The 15000-nt window shown below is 51.3% G+C and overlaps 1 protein-coding gene across 8 annotated transcripts in view; it reads left to right on the forward strand.

Moving 5' to 3' along the window:
• Positions 1 to 15000, forward strand: part of LOC143279651 (uncharacterized) — a 124204-nt gene that overhangs the window by 61863 nt on the left and 47341 nt on the right. Inside the window, exon 1 of one of the 8 annotated variants that reach the window (XM_076583679.1) lies at positions 14654 to 14768. The exons of 6 other annotated variants lie outside the window; for them this stretch is intronic. The gene's annotated coding sequence lies outside the window, so the exon portion shown is untranslated. Of the gene's footprint in view, positions 1 to 14653; positions 14769 to 14898 lie in introns of those variants that run through there. One more of the 8 variants, XM_076583680.1, reaches the window with a different exon arrangement.

Consider the following 15000-nt stretch of genomic DNA (forward strand, 5'->3'; position numbering starts at 1 on the left):
CTCACTGTCTGTGTCTGTGTCTGTCCTCTGCCTCACTGTCTGTGTCTGTGTCTGTCTCTGCCTCACTGTCTGTCTCTCCCTTACTGTCTGTGTCTGTGTCTGTCTCTGCCTTACTGTCTGTGTCTGTGTCTGTCTCTGCCTTACTGTCTGTCTCTGCCTTACTGTCTGTGTCTGTGTCTGCCTTACTGTCTGTGTCTGCCTCACTGTCTGTCTCTGCCTCACTGTCTGTCTCTGCCTCACTGTCTGTCTCTGCCTCACTGTCTGTGTCTGTGGCTGTCTCTGCCTTACTGTCTGTGTCTGCCTCACTGTCTGTGTCTGTGTCTGTCTCTGCCCTCACTGTCTGTCTCTGCCTCACTGTCTGTGTCTGTGTCTGTCTCTGCCTCACTGTCTGTGTCTGTGTCTGTCTCTGCCTCACTGTCTGTCTCTGCCTTACTGTCTGTGTCTGTGTCTGTCTCTGCCTCACTGTCTATGTCTGTGTCTGTCTCTGTCTCACTGTCTGTCTCTGCCTCACTGTCTGTCTCTGCCTTACTGTCTGTGTCTGTGTCTGTCTCTGCCTCACTGTCTGTCTCTGCCTTACTGTCTGTGTCTGTGTCTGTCTCTGCCTCACTGTCTGTCTCTGCCTCACTGTCTATGTCTGTGTCTCTGCCTCACTGTCTGTGTCTGTCTCTGCCTCACTGTCTGTGTCTGTCTCTGCCTCACTGTCTGTGTCTGTGTCTCTGCCTCACTGTCTGTGTCTGTCTCTGCCTCACTGTCTGTCTCTGCCTCACTGTCTGTCTCTGTCTCACTGTCTGTGTCTGTCTCTGCCTCACTGTCTGTCTCTGCCTCACTGTCTGTGTCTGTCTCTGCCTCACTGTCTGTCTCTGCCTCACTGTCTATGTCTGTGTCTCTGCCTCACTGTCTGTGTCTGTCTCTGTCTCACTGTCTGTCTCTGCCTCACTGTCTGTGTCTGTCTCACTGTCTGTGTCTGTGTCTGCCTCACTGTCTGTGTCTGTGTCTGTCTCACTGTCTGTGTCTGTCTCTGCCTCACTGTCTGTGTCTGTGTCTGCCTCACTGTCTGTGTCTGTGTCTGTCTCACTGTCTGTGTCTGCCTCACTGTCTGTGTCTGTCTCTGCCTCACTGTCTGTGTCTGCCTCACTGTCTGTGTCTGTCTCACTGTCTGTGTCTGTGTCTGTCTCACTGTCTGTGTCTGCCTCACTGTCTGTGTCTGTGTCTGTCTCACTGTCTGTGTCTGCCTCACTGTCTGTGTCTGTGTCTGCCTCACTGTCTGTGTCTGCCTCACTGTCTGTGTCTGTCTCACTGTCTGTGTCTGTGTCTGCCTCACTGTCTGTGTCTGTCTCTGCCTCACTGTCTGTGTCTGTCTCACTGTCTGTGTCTGTCTCACTGTCTGTGTCTGTGTCTGTCTCACTGTCTGTCTCTGCCTCACTGTCTGTCTCTGCCTCACTGTCTGTCTCTGCCTCACTGTCTGTGTCTGTGTCTGTCTCACTGTCTGTGTCTGTCTCACTGTCTGTGTCTGCCTCACTGTCTGTGTCTGTCTCACTGTCTGTGTCTGTCTCACTGTCTGTGTCTGCCTCACTGTCTGTGTCTGTCTCTGCCTCACTGTCTGTCTCTGCCTCACTGTCTGTCTCTGCCTCACTGTCTGTGTCTGTGTCTGTCTCACTGTCTGTCTCTGCCTCACTGTCTGTCTCTGCCTCACTGTCTGTGTCTGTGTCTGTCTCACTGTCTGTGTCTGCCTCACTGTCTGTGTCTGTCTCACTGTCTGTGTCTGTGTCTGTCTCTGCCTCACTGTCTGTCTCTGCCTCACTGTCTGTGTCTGCCTCACTGTCTGTGTCTGTGTCTGTCTCTGCCTCACTGTCTGTGTCTGCCTCACTGTCTGTGTCTGCCTCACTGTCTGTCTCTGCCTCACTGTCTGCCTCACTGTCTGTCTCTGCCTCACTGTCTGTCCCTGCCTCACTGTCTGTGTCTGCCTCACTGTCTGTGTCTGCCTCACTGTCTGTCTCTGCCTCACTGTCTGCCTCACTGTCTGTCTCTGCCTCACTGTCTGTGTCTGTCTCACTGTCTGTGTCTGTGTCTGCCTCACTGTCTGTGTCTGCCTCACTGTCTGTGTCTGTGTCTGCCTCACTGTCTGTGTCTGCCTCACTGTCTGTGTCTGTGTCACTGTCTGTGTCTGTGTCTGTCTCACTGTCTGTGTCTGCCTCACTGTCTGTGTCTGTCTCTGCCTCACTGTCTGTCTCTGCCTCACTGTCTGTGTCTGTGTCTGCCTCACTGTCTGTGTCTGTCTCACTGTCTGTGTCTGTCTCACTGTCTGTGTCTGTGTCTGCCTCACTGTCTGTGTCTGCCTCACTGTCTGTGTCTGTGTCTGCCTCACTGTCTGTGTCTGTCTCACTGTCTGTGTCTGTCTCTGCCTCACTGTCTGTCTCTGCCTCACTGTCTGTGTCTGTGTCTGCCTCACTGTCTGTGTCTGTGTCTGTCTCACTGTCTGTGTCTGCCTCACTGTCTGTGTCTGTGTCTGCCTCACTGTCTGTGTCTGTCTCTGCCTCACTGTCTGTGTCTGCCTCACTGTCTGTGTCTGCCTCACTGTCTGTGTCTGTCTCTGCCTCACTGTCTGTGTCTGCCTCACTGTCTGTGTCTGTCTCACTGTCTGTGTCTGTCTCACTGTCTGTGTCTGTGTCTGCCTCACTGTCTGTGTCTGCCTCACTGTCTGTGTCTGTGTCTGCCTCACTGTCTGTGTCTGTCTCACTGTCTGTGTCTGTCTCTGCCTCACTGTCTGTCTCTGCCTCACTGTCTGTGTCTGTGTCTGCCTCACTGTCTGTGTCTGTGTCTGTCTCACTGTCTGTGTCTGCCTCACTGTCTGTGTCTGTGTCTGCCTCACTGTCTGTGTCTGTCTCTGCCTCACTGTCTGTGTCTGCCTCACTGTCTGTGTCTGCCTCACTGTCTGTGTCTGTGTCTGTCTCACTGTCTGTGTCTGTCTCACTGTCTGTGTCTGTCTCTGCCTCACTGTCTGTCTCTGCCTCTGTGTCTGTGTCTGTCTCACTGTCTGTGTCTGTCTCTGCCTCACTGTCTGTCTCTGCCTCACTGTCTGTGTCTGTCTCTGCCTCACTGTCTGTCTCTGCCTCACTGTCTGTGTCTGTCTCACTGTCTGTGTCTGTCTCTGCCTCACTGTCTGTCTCTGCCTCACTGTCTGTGTCTGCCTCACTGTCTGTGTCTGTGTCTGCCTCACTGTCTGTGTCTGTCTCACTGTCTGTGTCTGTGTCTGTCTCACTGTCTGTGTCTGCCTCACTGTCTGTGTCTGTCTCTGTCTCACTGTCTGTGTCTGTCTCTGCCTCACTGTCTGTGTCTGTGTCTGTCTCACTGTCTGTCTCTGCCTCACTGTCTGTGTCTGCCTCACTGTCTGTGTCTGCCTCACTGTCTGTGTCTGTCTGTCTCACTGTCTGTGTCTGTCTCACTGTCCGTGTCTGTCTCACTGTCTGTCTCTGCCTCACTGTCTGTGTCTGTCTCACTGTCTGTCTCTGCCTCACTGTCTGTGTCTGTGTCTGCCTCACTGTCTGTGTCTGTGTCTCTTTCTCACTGTCTGTGTCTGTCTCTGCCTCACTGTCTGTGTCTGTGTCTGTCTCACTGTCTGTGTCTGCCTCACTGTCTGTGTCTGTGTCTGTCTCTGCCTCACTGTCTGTGTCTGCCTCACTGTCTGTGTCTGTGTCTGTCTCACTGTCTGTGTCTGTCTCTGCCTCACTGTCTGTGTCTGCCTCACTGTCTGTGTCTGTCTCTGCCTCACTGTCTGTGTCTGTGTCTGTCTCACTGTCTGTGTCTGCCTCACTGTCTGTGTCTGTCTGTCTCACTGTCTGTGTCTGTCTCACTGTCTGTGTCTGTCTCTGCCTCACTGTCTGTCTCTGCCTCACTGTCTGTGTCTGCCTCACTGTCTGTGTCTGTGTCTGTCTCTGCCTCACTGTCTGTGTCTGCCTCACTGTCTGTGTGCCTCACTGTCTGTGTCTGTGTCTGCCTCAGTCTGTCTCTGCCTCACTGTCTGTGTCTGTGTCTGTCTCTGCCTCACTGTCTGTCTCTGCCTCACTGTCTGTGTCTGTCTCTGTCTCACTGTCTGTGTCTGCCTCACTGTCTGTGTCTGTCTCTGCCTCACTGTCTGTGTCTGCCTCACTGTCTGTGTCTGTGTCTGCCTCACTGTCTGTGTCTGTCTCACTGTCTGTGTCTATGTCTGTCTCACTGTCTGTCTCACTGTCTGTCTCTGCCTCACTGTCTGTGTCTGCCTCACTGTCTGTGTCTGTCTCTGCCTCACTGTCTGTCTCTGCCTCACTGTCTGTCTCTGCCTCACTGTCTGTGTCTGTCTCTGCCTCACTGTCTGTCTCTGCCTCACTGTCTGTGTCTGTGTCTGTCTCTCTGTCTGTGTCTGTCTCTGCCTCACTGTCTGTGTCTGTCTCTGCCTCACTGTCTGTGTCCTGTGTCTGCCTCACTGTCTGTGTCTGCCTCACTGTCTGTGTCTGTCCTCTGCCTCACTGTCTGTCTCTGCCTCACTGTCTGTGTCTGGTCTCTGCCTCACTGTCTGTGTCTGTGTCTGTCTCACTGTCTGTGTCTGCCTCACTGTCTGTGTCTGTCTCTGTCTCACTGTCTGTGTCTGTCTCTGCCTCACTGTCTGTGTCTGCCTCACTGTCTGTGTCTGTCTCTGCCTCACTGTCTGTGTCTGCCTCACTGTCTGTGTCTGTGTCTGTCTCACTGTCTGTGTCTGTCTCTGCCTCACTGTCTGTGTCTGTCTCTGCCTCACTGTCTGTGTCTGCCTCACTGTCTGTGTCTGCCTCACTGTCTGTGTCTGTCTCTGCCTCACTGTCTGTCTCTGCCTCACTGTCTGTGTCTGTCTCTGCCTCACTGTCTGTGTCTGTCTCTGCCTCACTGTCTGTCTCTGCCTCACTGTCTGTGTCTGTCTCTGCCTCACTGTCTGTGTCTGCCTCACTGTCTGTGTCTGTCTCTGCCTCACTGTCTGTGTCTGCCTCACTGTCTGTGTCTGTCTCTGCCTCACTGTCTGTGTCTGTCTCACTGTCTGTGTCTGTGTCTGTCTCACTGTCTGTGTCTGCCTCACTGTCTGTGTCTGTCTCTGCCTCACTGTCTGTGTCTGCCTCACTGTCTGTCTCTGCCTCACTGTCTGTGTCTGTCTCTGCCTCACTGTCTGTGTCTGTCTCTGCCTCACTGTCTGTGTCTGCCTCACTGTCTGTGTCTGTCTCTGCCTCACTGTCTGTCTCTGCCTCACTGTCTGTGTCTGTCTCTGCCTCACTGTCTGTGTCTGTCTCTGCCTCACTGTCGTGTCTGTCTCACTGTCTGTGTCTGTGTCTGTCTCACTGTCTGTGTCTGCCTCACTGTCTGTGTCTGCCTCACTGTCTGTCTCTGCCTCACTGTCTGTCTCTGCCTCACTGTCTGTGTCTGTGTCGGTGTCTGCCTCACTGTCTGTGTCTGCCTCACTGTCTGTCTCTGCCTCACTGTCTGTGTCTGTCTCTGCCTCACTGTCTGTGTCTGTCTCACTGTCTGTGTCTGTGTCTGTCTCACTGTCTGTCTCTGCCTCACTGTCTGTGTCTGTCTCTGCCTCACTGTCTGTCTCTGCCTCACTGTCTGTCTCTGCCTCACTGTCTGTGTCTGTCTCTGCCTCACTGTCTGTGTCTGTCTCACTGTCTGTCTCTGCCTCACTGTCTGTGTCTGTCTCTGCCTCACTGTCTGTGTCTGCCTCACTGTCTGTCTCTGCCTCACTGTCTGTGTCTGTCTCTGCCTCACTGTCTGTGTCTGTGTCTGCCTCACTGTCTGTCTCCTGCTCACTGTCTGTCTCTGCCTCACTGTCTGTGTCTGTCTCTGCCTCACTGTCTGTGTCTGCCTCACTGTCTGTCTCTGCCTCACTGTCTGTGTCTCCTCACTGTCTGTGTCTGTGTCTGCCTCACTGTCTGTCTCTGTCTCACTGTCTGTGTCTGTCTCTGCCTCACTGTCTGTGTCTAGTGATGTCTCACTTTCTGTGTCTGCCCTCACTGTCTGTGTCTGTGCTCTGCCTCACTGTCTGTCTCTGCCTCACTGTCTGTGTCTGTGTCTGCCTCACTGTCTGTCTCTGCCTCACTGTCTGTCTCTGCCTCACTGCTGTGTCTGTGTCTGCCTCACTGTCTGTGTCTGTCTCTGCCTCACTGTCTGTGTCTGCCTCACTGTCTGTGTCTGCCTCACTGTCTGTGTCTGTCTCTGCCTCACTGTCTGTGTCTGTCTCTGCCTCACTGTCTGTGTCTGCCTCACTGTCTGTGTCTGTGTCTGTCTCACTGTCTGTCTCTGTCTCTTGCCCTCACTGTCTGTGTCTGCCTCACTGTCTGTGTCTGTCTCTGCCTCACTGTCTGTGTCTGTCTCACTGTCTGTGTCTGTGTCTGCCTCACTGTCTGTGTCTGCCTCACTGTCTGTGTCTGTCTCTGCCTCACTGTCTGTGTCTGCCTCACTGTCTGTGTCTGCCTCACTGTCTGTGTCTGTCTCTGCCTCACTGTCTGTGTCTGTGTCTGTCTCACTGTCTGTGTCTGCCTCACTGTCTGTGTCTGTGTCTGCCTCACTGTCTGTCTCTGCCTCACTGTCTGTGTCTGTCTGTCTCACTGTCTGTGTCTGTCTCACTGTCCGTGTCTGTCTCACTGTCTGTCTCTGCCTCACTGTCTGTGTCTGTCTCACTGTCTGTCTCTGCCTCACTGTCTGTGTCTGTGTCTGCCTCACTGTCTGTGTCTGTGTCTCTTTCTCACTGTCTGTGTCTGTCTCTGCCTCACTGTCTCTGTCTGTGTCTGTCTCACTGTCTGTGTCTGCCTCACTGTCTGTGTCTGTGTCTGTCTCTGCCTCACTGTCTGTGTCTGCCTCACTGTCTGTGTCTGTGTCTGTCTCACTGTCTGTGTCTGTCTCTGCCTCACTGTCTGTGTCTGCCTCACTGTCTGTGTCTGTCTCTGCCTCACTGTCTGTGTCTGTGTCTGTCTCACTGTCTGTGTCTGCCTCACTGTCTGTGTCTGTCTGTCTCACTGTCTGTGTCTGTCTCACTGTCTGTGTCTGTCTCTGCCTCACTGTCTGTCTCTGCCTCACTGTCTGTGTCTGCCTCACTGTCTGTGTCTGTGTCTGTCTCTGCCTCACTGTCTGTGTCTGCCTCACTGTCTGTGTGCCTCACTGTCTGTGTCTGTGTCTGCCTCAGTCTGTCTCTGCCTCACTGTCTGTGTCTGTGTCTGTCTCTGCCTCACTGTCTGTCTCTGCCTCACTGTCTGTGTCTGTCTCTGTCTCACTGTCTGTGTCTGCCTCACTGTCTGTGTCTGTCTCTGCCTCACTGTCTGTGTCTGCCTCACTGTCTGTGTCTGTGTCTGCCTCACTGTCTGTGTCTGTCTCACTGTCTGTGTCTATGTCTGTCTCACTGTCTGTCTCACTGTCTGTCTCTGCCTCACTGTCTGTGTCTGCCTCACTGTCTGTGTCTGTCTCTGCCTCACTGTCTGTCTCTGCCTCACTGTCTGTCTCTGCCTCACTGTCTGTGTCTGTCTCTGCCTCACTGTCTGTCTCTGCCTCACTGTCTGTGTCTGTGTCTGTCTCACTGTCTGTGTCTGTCTCTGCCTCACTGTCTGTGTCTGTCTCTGCCTCACTGTCTGTGTCTGTGTCTGCCTCACTGTCTGTGTCTGCCTCACTGTCTGTGTCTGTCTCTGCCTCACTGTCTGTCTCTGCCTCACTGTCTGTGTCTGTCTCTGCCTCACTGTCTGTGTCTGTGTCTGTCTCACTGTCTGTGTCTGCCTCACTGTCTGTGTCTGTCTGTCTCGACTGTCTGTGTCTGTCTCTGCCTCACTGTCTGTGTCTGCCTCACTGTCTGTGTCTGTCTCTGCCTCACTGTCTGTGTCTGTCTCACTGTCTGTGTCTGTGTCTGTCTCACTGTCTGTGTCTGCCTCACTGTCTGTGTCTGTCTCTGCCTCACTGTCTGTGTCTGCCTCACTGTCTGTGTCTGTCTCTGCCTCACTGTCTGTCTCTGCCTCACTGTCTGTGTCTGTCCTCCTGCCTCACTGTCTGTGTCTGCCTCACTGTCTGTGTCTGTGTCTGTCTCACTGTCTGTGTCTGCCTCACTCTGTCTGTCTCTGCCTCACTGTCTGTGTCTGTCTCTGCCTCACTGTCTGTCTGTCTCTGCCTCACTGTCTGTGTCTGCTCTCACTGTCCTGTGTCTGTCTCTGCCTCACTGTCTGTCTCTGCCTCACTGTCTGTGTCTGCCTCACTGTCTGTGTCTGTCTCTGCCTCACTGTCTGTGTCTGTCTCTGCCTCACTGTCTGTGTCTGCCTCACTGTCTGTGTCTGTGTCTGCCTCACTGTCTGTGTCTGCCTCACTGTCTGTGTCTGCCTCACTGTCTGTCTCTGCCTCACTGTCTGTCTCTGCCTCACTGTCTGTGTCTGCCTCACTGTCTGTGCTCTGCCTCACTGTCTGTGTCTGTGTCTGGTGTCTGCCTCACTGTCTGTGTCTGCCTCACTGTCTGTCTCTGCCTCACTGTCTGTGTCTGTCTCTGCCTCACTGTCTGTGTCTGTCTCACTGTCTGTGTCTGTGTCTGTCTCACTGTCTGTCTCTGCCTCACTGTCTGTGTCTGTCTCTGCCTCACTGTCTGTCTCTGCCTCACTGTCTGTCTCTGCCTCACTGTCTGTGTCTGTCTCTGCCTCACTGTCTGTGTCTGTCTCACTGTCTGTCTCTGCCTCACTGTCTGTGTCTGTCTCTGCCTCACTGTCTGTGTCTGCCTCACTGTCTGTCTCTGCCTCACTGTCTGTGTCTGTCTCTGCCTCACTGTCTGTGTCTGTGTCTGCCTCACTGTCTGTCTCTGCCTCACTGTCTGTCTCTGCCTCACTGTCTGTGTCTGTCTCTGCCTCACTGTCTGTGTCTGCCTCACTGTCTGTCTCTGCCTCACTGTCTGTGTCTCCCTCACTGTCTGTGTCTGTGTCTGCCTCACTGTCTGTCTCTGTCTCACTGTCTGTGTCTGTCTCTGCCTCACTGTCTGTGTCTATGTATGTCTCACTTTCTGTGTCTGCCTCACTGTCTGTGTCTGTGGCTGCCTCACTGTCTGTCTCTGCCTCACTGTCTGTGTCTGTGTCTGCCTCACTGTCTGTCTCTGCCTCACTGTCTGTCTCTGCCTCACTGTCTGTGTCTGTGTCTGCCTCACTGTCTGTGTCTGTCTCTGCCTCACTGTCTGTGTCTGCCTCACTGTCTGTGTCTGCCTCACTGTCTGTGTCTGTCTCTGCCTCACTGTCTGTGTCTGTCTCTGCCTCACTGTCTGTGTCTGCCTCACTGTCTGTGTCTGTGTCTGTCTCACTGTCTGTGTCTGTCTCTGCCTCACTGTCTGTGTCTGCCTCACTGTCTGTGTCTGTCTCTGCCTCACTGTCTGTGTCTGCCTCACTGTCTGTGTCTGTGTCTGTCTCTGCCTCACTGTCTGTCTCTGCCTCACTGTCTGTGTCTGCCTCACTGTCTGTGTCTGTCTCTGCCTCACTGTCTGTGTCTGTCTCTGCCTCACTGTCTGTGTCTGCCTCACTGTTCTGTGTCTGTGTCTGTCTCACTGTCTGTGTCTGTCCTCTGCCTCACTGTCTGTGTCTGCCTCACTGTCTGTGTCTGCCTCACTGTCTGTGTCTGTCTCTGCCTCACTGTCTGTCTCTGCCTCACTGTCTGTGTCTGCCTCACTGTCTGTGTCTGTCTCTGCCTCACTGTCTGTGTCTGTCTCTTGCCTCACTGTCTGTGTCTGCCTCACGTCTGTGTCTGCCTCACTGTCTGTGTCTGTGTCTGCCTCACTGTCTGTGTCTGTGTCTGTCTCACTGTCTGTGTCTGTCTCACTGTCTGTGTCTGTCTCTGCCTCACTGTCTGTGTCTGTCTCTGTCTCACTGTCTGTGTCTGTGTCTATGTCTGTCTCTGCCTAACTGTCTATGTCTGTGTCTGTCTCTGCCTCACTGTCTGTGTCTGTGTTTGTGTCTGTTTCTGTTTCACTATCTGTGTTTCTGTATGTCTGTCTGTTTGTCCTCTCTATATCTGTCTATTATCTCTCTGTCTCTGTCTCAAACCATGATCGTGCTTCCTTACAGGTGTGTGTGTGTGTGTGTGTGTGTGTGCTAAGCATTCTCATGCATTCTTACAATTTAGTAGCGTGTACAAGCGTGTGTTTGTATATATACGTGCCTTCGTGTGTATGCGTGCGCGCAACGTGTGTGTGTGGATGTGCCTGTCCCTGTGTATGCATACTGCCTGCGTAAAATACCTAGCTCTCATCTCTTTACTTTCCCGTTTGTCTACATACAAACACACACACACACACACACACACACACACACACACACACACACACACACACACACACACACACACACACACACACTCACACACACACACACTCTCTCTCACTCACTCACACACACACACACACACACACACACACGCACGCACGCACGCACGCGCGCACATACACACACACACACTCTCTCTCTCTCTCTGTCTCTCTCTCACTCTGTCTCTCACTCTCTGTCTCTCTCACTCTCTCTCACTCACTTACTCACTCACCCATTCATTTGCACAGACACATTCAGACGCACACCTACATACCTACACCTACCTATCCCGATCCCCCGAACACACACCACTCTCGTCTCTCTCTCTCTCTCTCTCTCTCTCTCTCTCTCTCTCTCTCTCTCTCTCTCTCGTTTTTAAAAGCATCTGAAAACATAATAGCACCTTTTTTGACAAACTTATTCAATCATCTTTTTAATGTAGGCTATTTGCCATCAGACTGGACTCGTTCAGTCATTATTCCACTTTTGAAAAAAAGGCGATGCAAACAATCCTGAAAAATATAGAGGCATTTCCTTATTAAACGTAATCAGTAAAGTTTTCACATCAATACTAAACAGGAGGTTGTACGAGTGGGGCGAAAGAGAAGGTAAAATCTCGGAAGAACAAGTTGGTTTCAGAAAAAGCTATTCTGCGATCGATCACATATTTACCCTGTGTAGTATTATCCAAAAATGTTTAAATGGAGCAAGGACGAGCAAACTCTATATTGCTTTTATAGATTATCAGAAGGCTTTCGACTCAGTTGATCGAAATAGTCTTTGGGCAGTACTTCACAAGATAATAACATCAACCAAAATTATCCGCATTTTAAAAGCAATGTACGGTACAGTTCAGTCCTGTGTCCGATGGGGGCCCAATGTTTCAGAATTTTTTGATTGCCCTGCAGGAGTAAAACAAGGATATTTGTTGTCTCCCTTGCTTTTCTCACTTTTGATTTCTGAAGTTGCTGACGAGGTGACTAAGAATGGAAAACACGGTTTTCAGTTTTTGCCAGGCTTACAAGAAATATTTCTGTTATTGTTTGCAGATGATATTGTCTTGCTGTCATCATCACCAGCAGGTTTACAAAATCAATTAGATAATGTTAACAAAGCATCTAAATCTCTTGGACTGACAGTAAATTTGAATAAAATGAAAATAATGGTTTGCAGAAAGGGTGGTCATCTGTCTAAAGCAGAAAAATGGTATTATGATGGAGACGAAATTGAAGTTGTAAACAATTATAGATATGTGTGGGCTTTATGCTGTCTCCCAAGTTGTCTCTCATTTCAGCGCTGGAAGAGTTCGCTGGCAGGGCAAAAGGGAGGGTGCATGAAGAGCACTTTCAGCCCCAAACAGAAATGTCAGCCTTGTGCTTTTCAGTAATTTTAGTTCACTTGTTCTCAGTGAGCTCACTCTGTATTAAGTGGATTGCTGTGGATTGTTTTCGTTCTTCCTATTTTATTTTAGTTAAGATGTGTGTGCAACACGTGCACCCAAAATGTATACAGGTCGGTGACTTTACATTAAAATTCTTGCGTTCTCTCTGTCTCTGTCTGTCTGTCTGTCTCTCTCTCTCTCTCTCTCTCTCTCTCACACACACACGTGCGTGCGTCGGCGATAAGGTGCGCAGGTGCTTTCAGCTGAAAGTAAACCACGACATTGTTTGCCGGAATACTTGTAGCAGGAGCTAGCTCAGCATGTTGATGCTGTTACTGTGCTGAGAGATTTTCCGTCACGTGGGGTGGGGGATAGAGGTGTGGGGCTGGTTCCTTTTCGGTCTGTGTGGGGATTTGCCAGGACAGGTAAAAGTGCACAGCGGTACTCTCAGTGTGTGTGTGTGTGTGTGTGTTTGTGTGTGTGTGTGTGTGTAAGTTCAGTTCAGTTCAGTTACTCAAGGAGGTGTCACTGCGTTCGGACAAATCCACATACGCTACACCGCATCTGCTCAGCAGATGCCTGACCAGCAGCGTAACACAGCGCGCTTAGTCAGCCGTGTAAGTGCCAGTGTGTAGGTGTGTGTGGACCATTTCGGTGTGAGAGAAGCTTATGAATTTATACCAGTCTGTAATGGTTTTCTTGTGTTGGTGGCTTTGGTTTGTGAGAGAGAGAGAGGGGGGGGGGGGAGAGAGAGAGAAGGCGGGTGAGAGAGAGAGGAGGCGGGGGACTGAGAGAGAGGGGGGGGGAGAGAGAGGGGGGAGAGAGAGAGAGGAGGCGAGGGAGAGAGAGAGAGGGGGGGGAGAGAGAGGGGGGGGAGAGAGAGAGGAGGCGGGGGAGAGAGAGGGGGGGAGAGAGAGAGGAGGCGGGGGGAGAGAGAGAGGGGGGGAGCGGGAGAGAGAGAGGAGGCGAGTGAGAGAGAGAGGGGGGAGAGAGAGAGGGGGCGGGGGGAGAGAGAGGAGGCGGGGAGAGAGAGAGGGGGCGGGGGGGAGAGAGAGGAGGCGGGGAGAGAGAGAGGAGGCGGGGAGAGAGAGAGAGAGATGGGGGGAGCGGGAGAGAGAGAGGAGGCGAGTGAGAGAGAGTGGGGGAGGTACAGACGGATGGGGAGAGAGGCTGAACGGTCTTTGTGCACAGTGTCCTTTTTCATGGTATGACTGACTGTCACCCCATGAATATCTGTAACCAGAGTCGACGCGCTCTGGCTCGGAAACTGAAATAAATTGAAATAAATCAAACTGTACAGTTTCACTGATTTGGGATAGCCCACAAGCACACACACAAGCGGGCCTCCGTTAATATGTTGCATTCACACCACACCAACTTGGAAACCTCCAAAAGACAAACCAAAAACAACAACAACAACAACAACAACAACAACAACAACAACAAGAAGCAGCAAACTAGCAGTTGGACATTCCTTTTCGGGTTTTTCCCGTCTTTTTTTTTCTTCTTTCTCCCGTTGTTCTTTCTTTCGTTCTCTCCTTTTTTCTGTCATTCCGTTCTTTCCTTTCTATCCGCCTCAGTACTTCCCAGTTCAGTCACTGCTATGGCTGGCGCAAGCGAAGAGTGTGAGTGTAATGACCCGAGCGGCGGATTACTGCGTTAATCTGTTAATCCGTGTAGTGCTTTAGGGGGAGGATTAGCGTGTGGATGCAAAGCGGCGAGTCTGATCACGAAGCATACGGCATGGGGAAGAGGAGGTCAAGAGGATGGGAGGATGGGGGAGGGGGCAGGCTTGGGTTGGGGGGTGGAAGGAGGTGGAGTTTAGGAAGGTGATGTGGTTTTTGGGTTTTTTCTTTCTTTTTTTCTTTCTTTCTTTCTTGTGTGTGTGTGTGTGTGTGTGTGTGTGTGTGTGTGAGGGAGAGAGGGGGAGAGAGAGAGACTGAGATAGACAGATAGATACGTAGATGGATAGATAGATAGATAGAACAACAGAAAATGAAACCTGTCAACCCGCAAACGAAAGACAGACGGACAGACAGATACATAGATGGATAGATACATACATACATACATACATACATACATACATACATACATACATACATAGATGGATAGATAGATAGATAGATAGATAGATAGATAGATAGAACAACGGAAAATGAAACCTGTCAACCCGCAAACGAAAGACAGACGGACAGTAACAAGCCTATCCCCAAGCTGATCAGGATAGGCGTGCACTCTCAACACCCTTTTCAGTGATTTTTGTAGCAGACACCATACCTTAATTTCATCGGTCATCAGTTGAAGTTCTTTACTTGAAGGCTGCCCTTCTGCCCCTTTCCTAACCCACCCTCCTTCCAGTAGTTCACCTAACCAGCAGCCGTCCAAATCGAACAATGGGAAACGATGTGATAAATAAACCCAGGCGCCCGTGTCTGTTATTTCTTCTTATTCTGATATGTTTGCTTGTTTGTCTGTCTGTCTGTTTGTCTGTCTGCTCGACAAAGAAGCATAGAATAGAGCGGCGTCATTGAATTGACTGTATTCTTTCAGTGGGGGAAAGAGTGTATTTTTTATTATCCACTGAGTGCTCTTTGATCATGTCAGTAATTGCTTTCTTGCTCCTCTTCGAAAACGTTCCCTTGAGTGTAATACTTCCTCCACTCCCTCCGAACTTCTTCACTGACAGCCCCCCCCCCCCCCCCCCCCCTCCGCTCCCCCCATTGCTCTCTCACTCCAGCTGACTTCTTCTGGAACTCGAGCACCTGTTGGCACTAGACTGTACGGAAACGTTTCGCCTTGAAACACTCTGTATGTCTGTCTCTGTCTCTATGTCTTTCTCTCTCACTCATTGTGTGCGTTTGTGTGTCAGTGTGTGTGTGTGTCAGTGTGTGTGTGTGTGTGTGTGTGTGTGTGTGTGTTTGCTGCAGTGAACTGCGCTGCATTGTACTTTACTGCAGTGAACTGCGCTGTTCCACTGTGCTGTGCCATACTCTTTAAGCTTCCTCACAGTTGTTTCAACCCTCACACAGCTCTGTGCGGCGTGTTCCCAACGGTTCTCAAGAGCCAACAGAGAAAGAGAGCAGGTTGTTTAGTGGTGTGTGTTGTGTTGTGCTGTGCTGTGCTGTGTTGTGTGTGCGCGTTGGGCTGTGACTTGTGTGAGGTCTTCACGGCTTCTGTCTGACTTTTATTGTTGAGTGCAAGTCTCTTGTCACGGTTTCTTTATTCTTCTCCTACCCAGTGCCAGAACTGACGAGAGTGTAGTGCGTATGTGAGGTGTGTGTGTGTGTGGACTTCAAAACAACGTTGGTTGGTCTG

This window comes from Babylonia areolata, chromosome 3 (assembly GCF_041734735.1).
Source record: "Babylonia areolata isolate BAREFJ2019XMU chromosome 3, ASM4173473v1, whole genome shotgun sequence".
Taxonomy (NCBI): domain Eukaryota; kingdom Metazoa; phylum Mollusca; class Gastropoda; order Neogastropoda; family Buccinidae; genus Babylonia; species Babylonia areolata.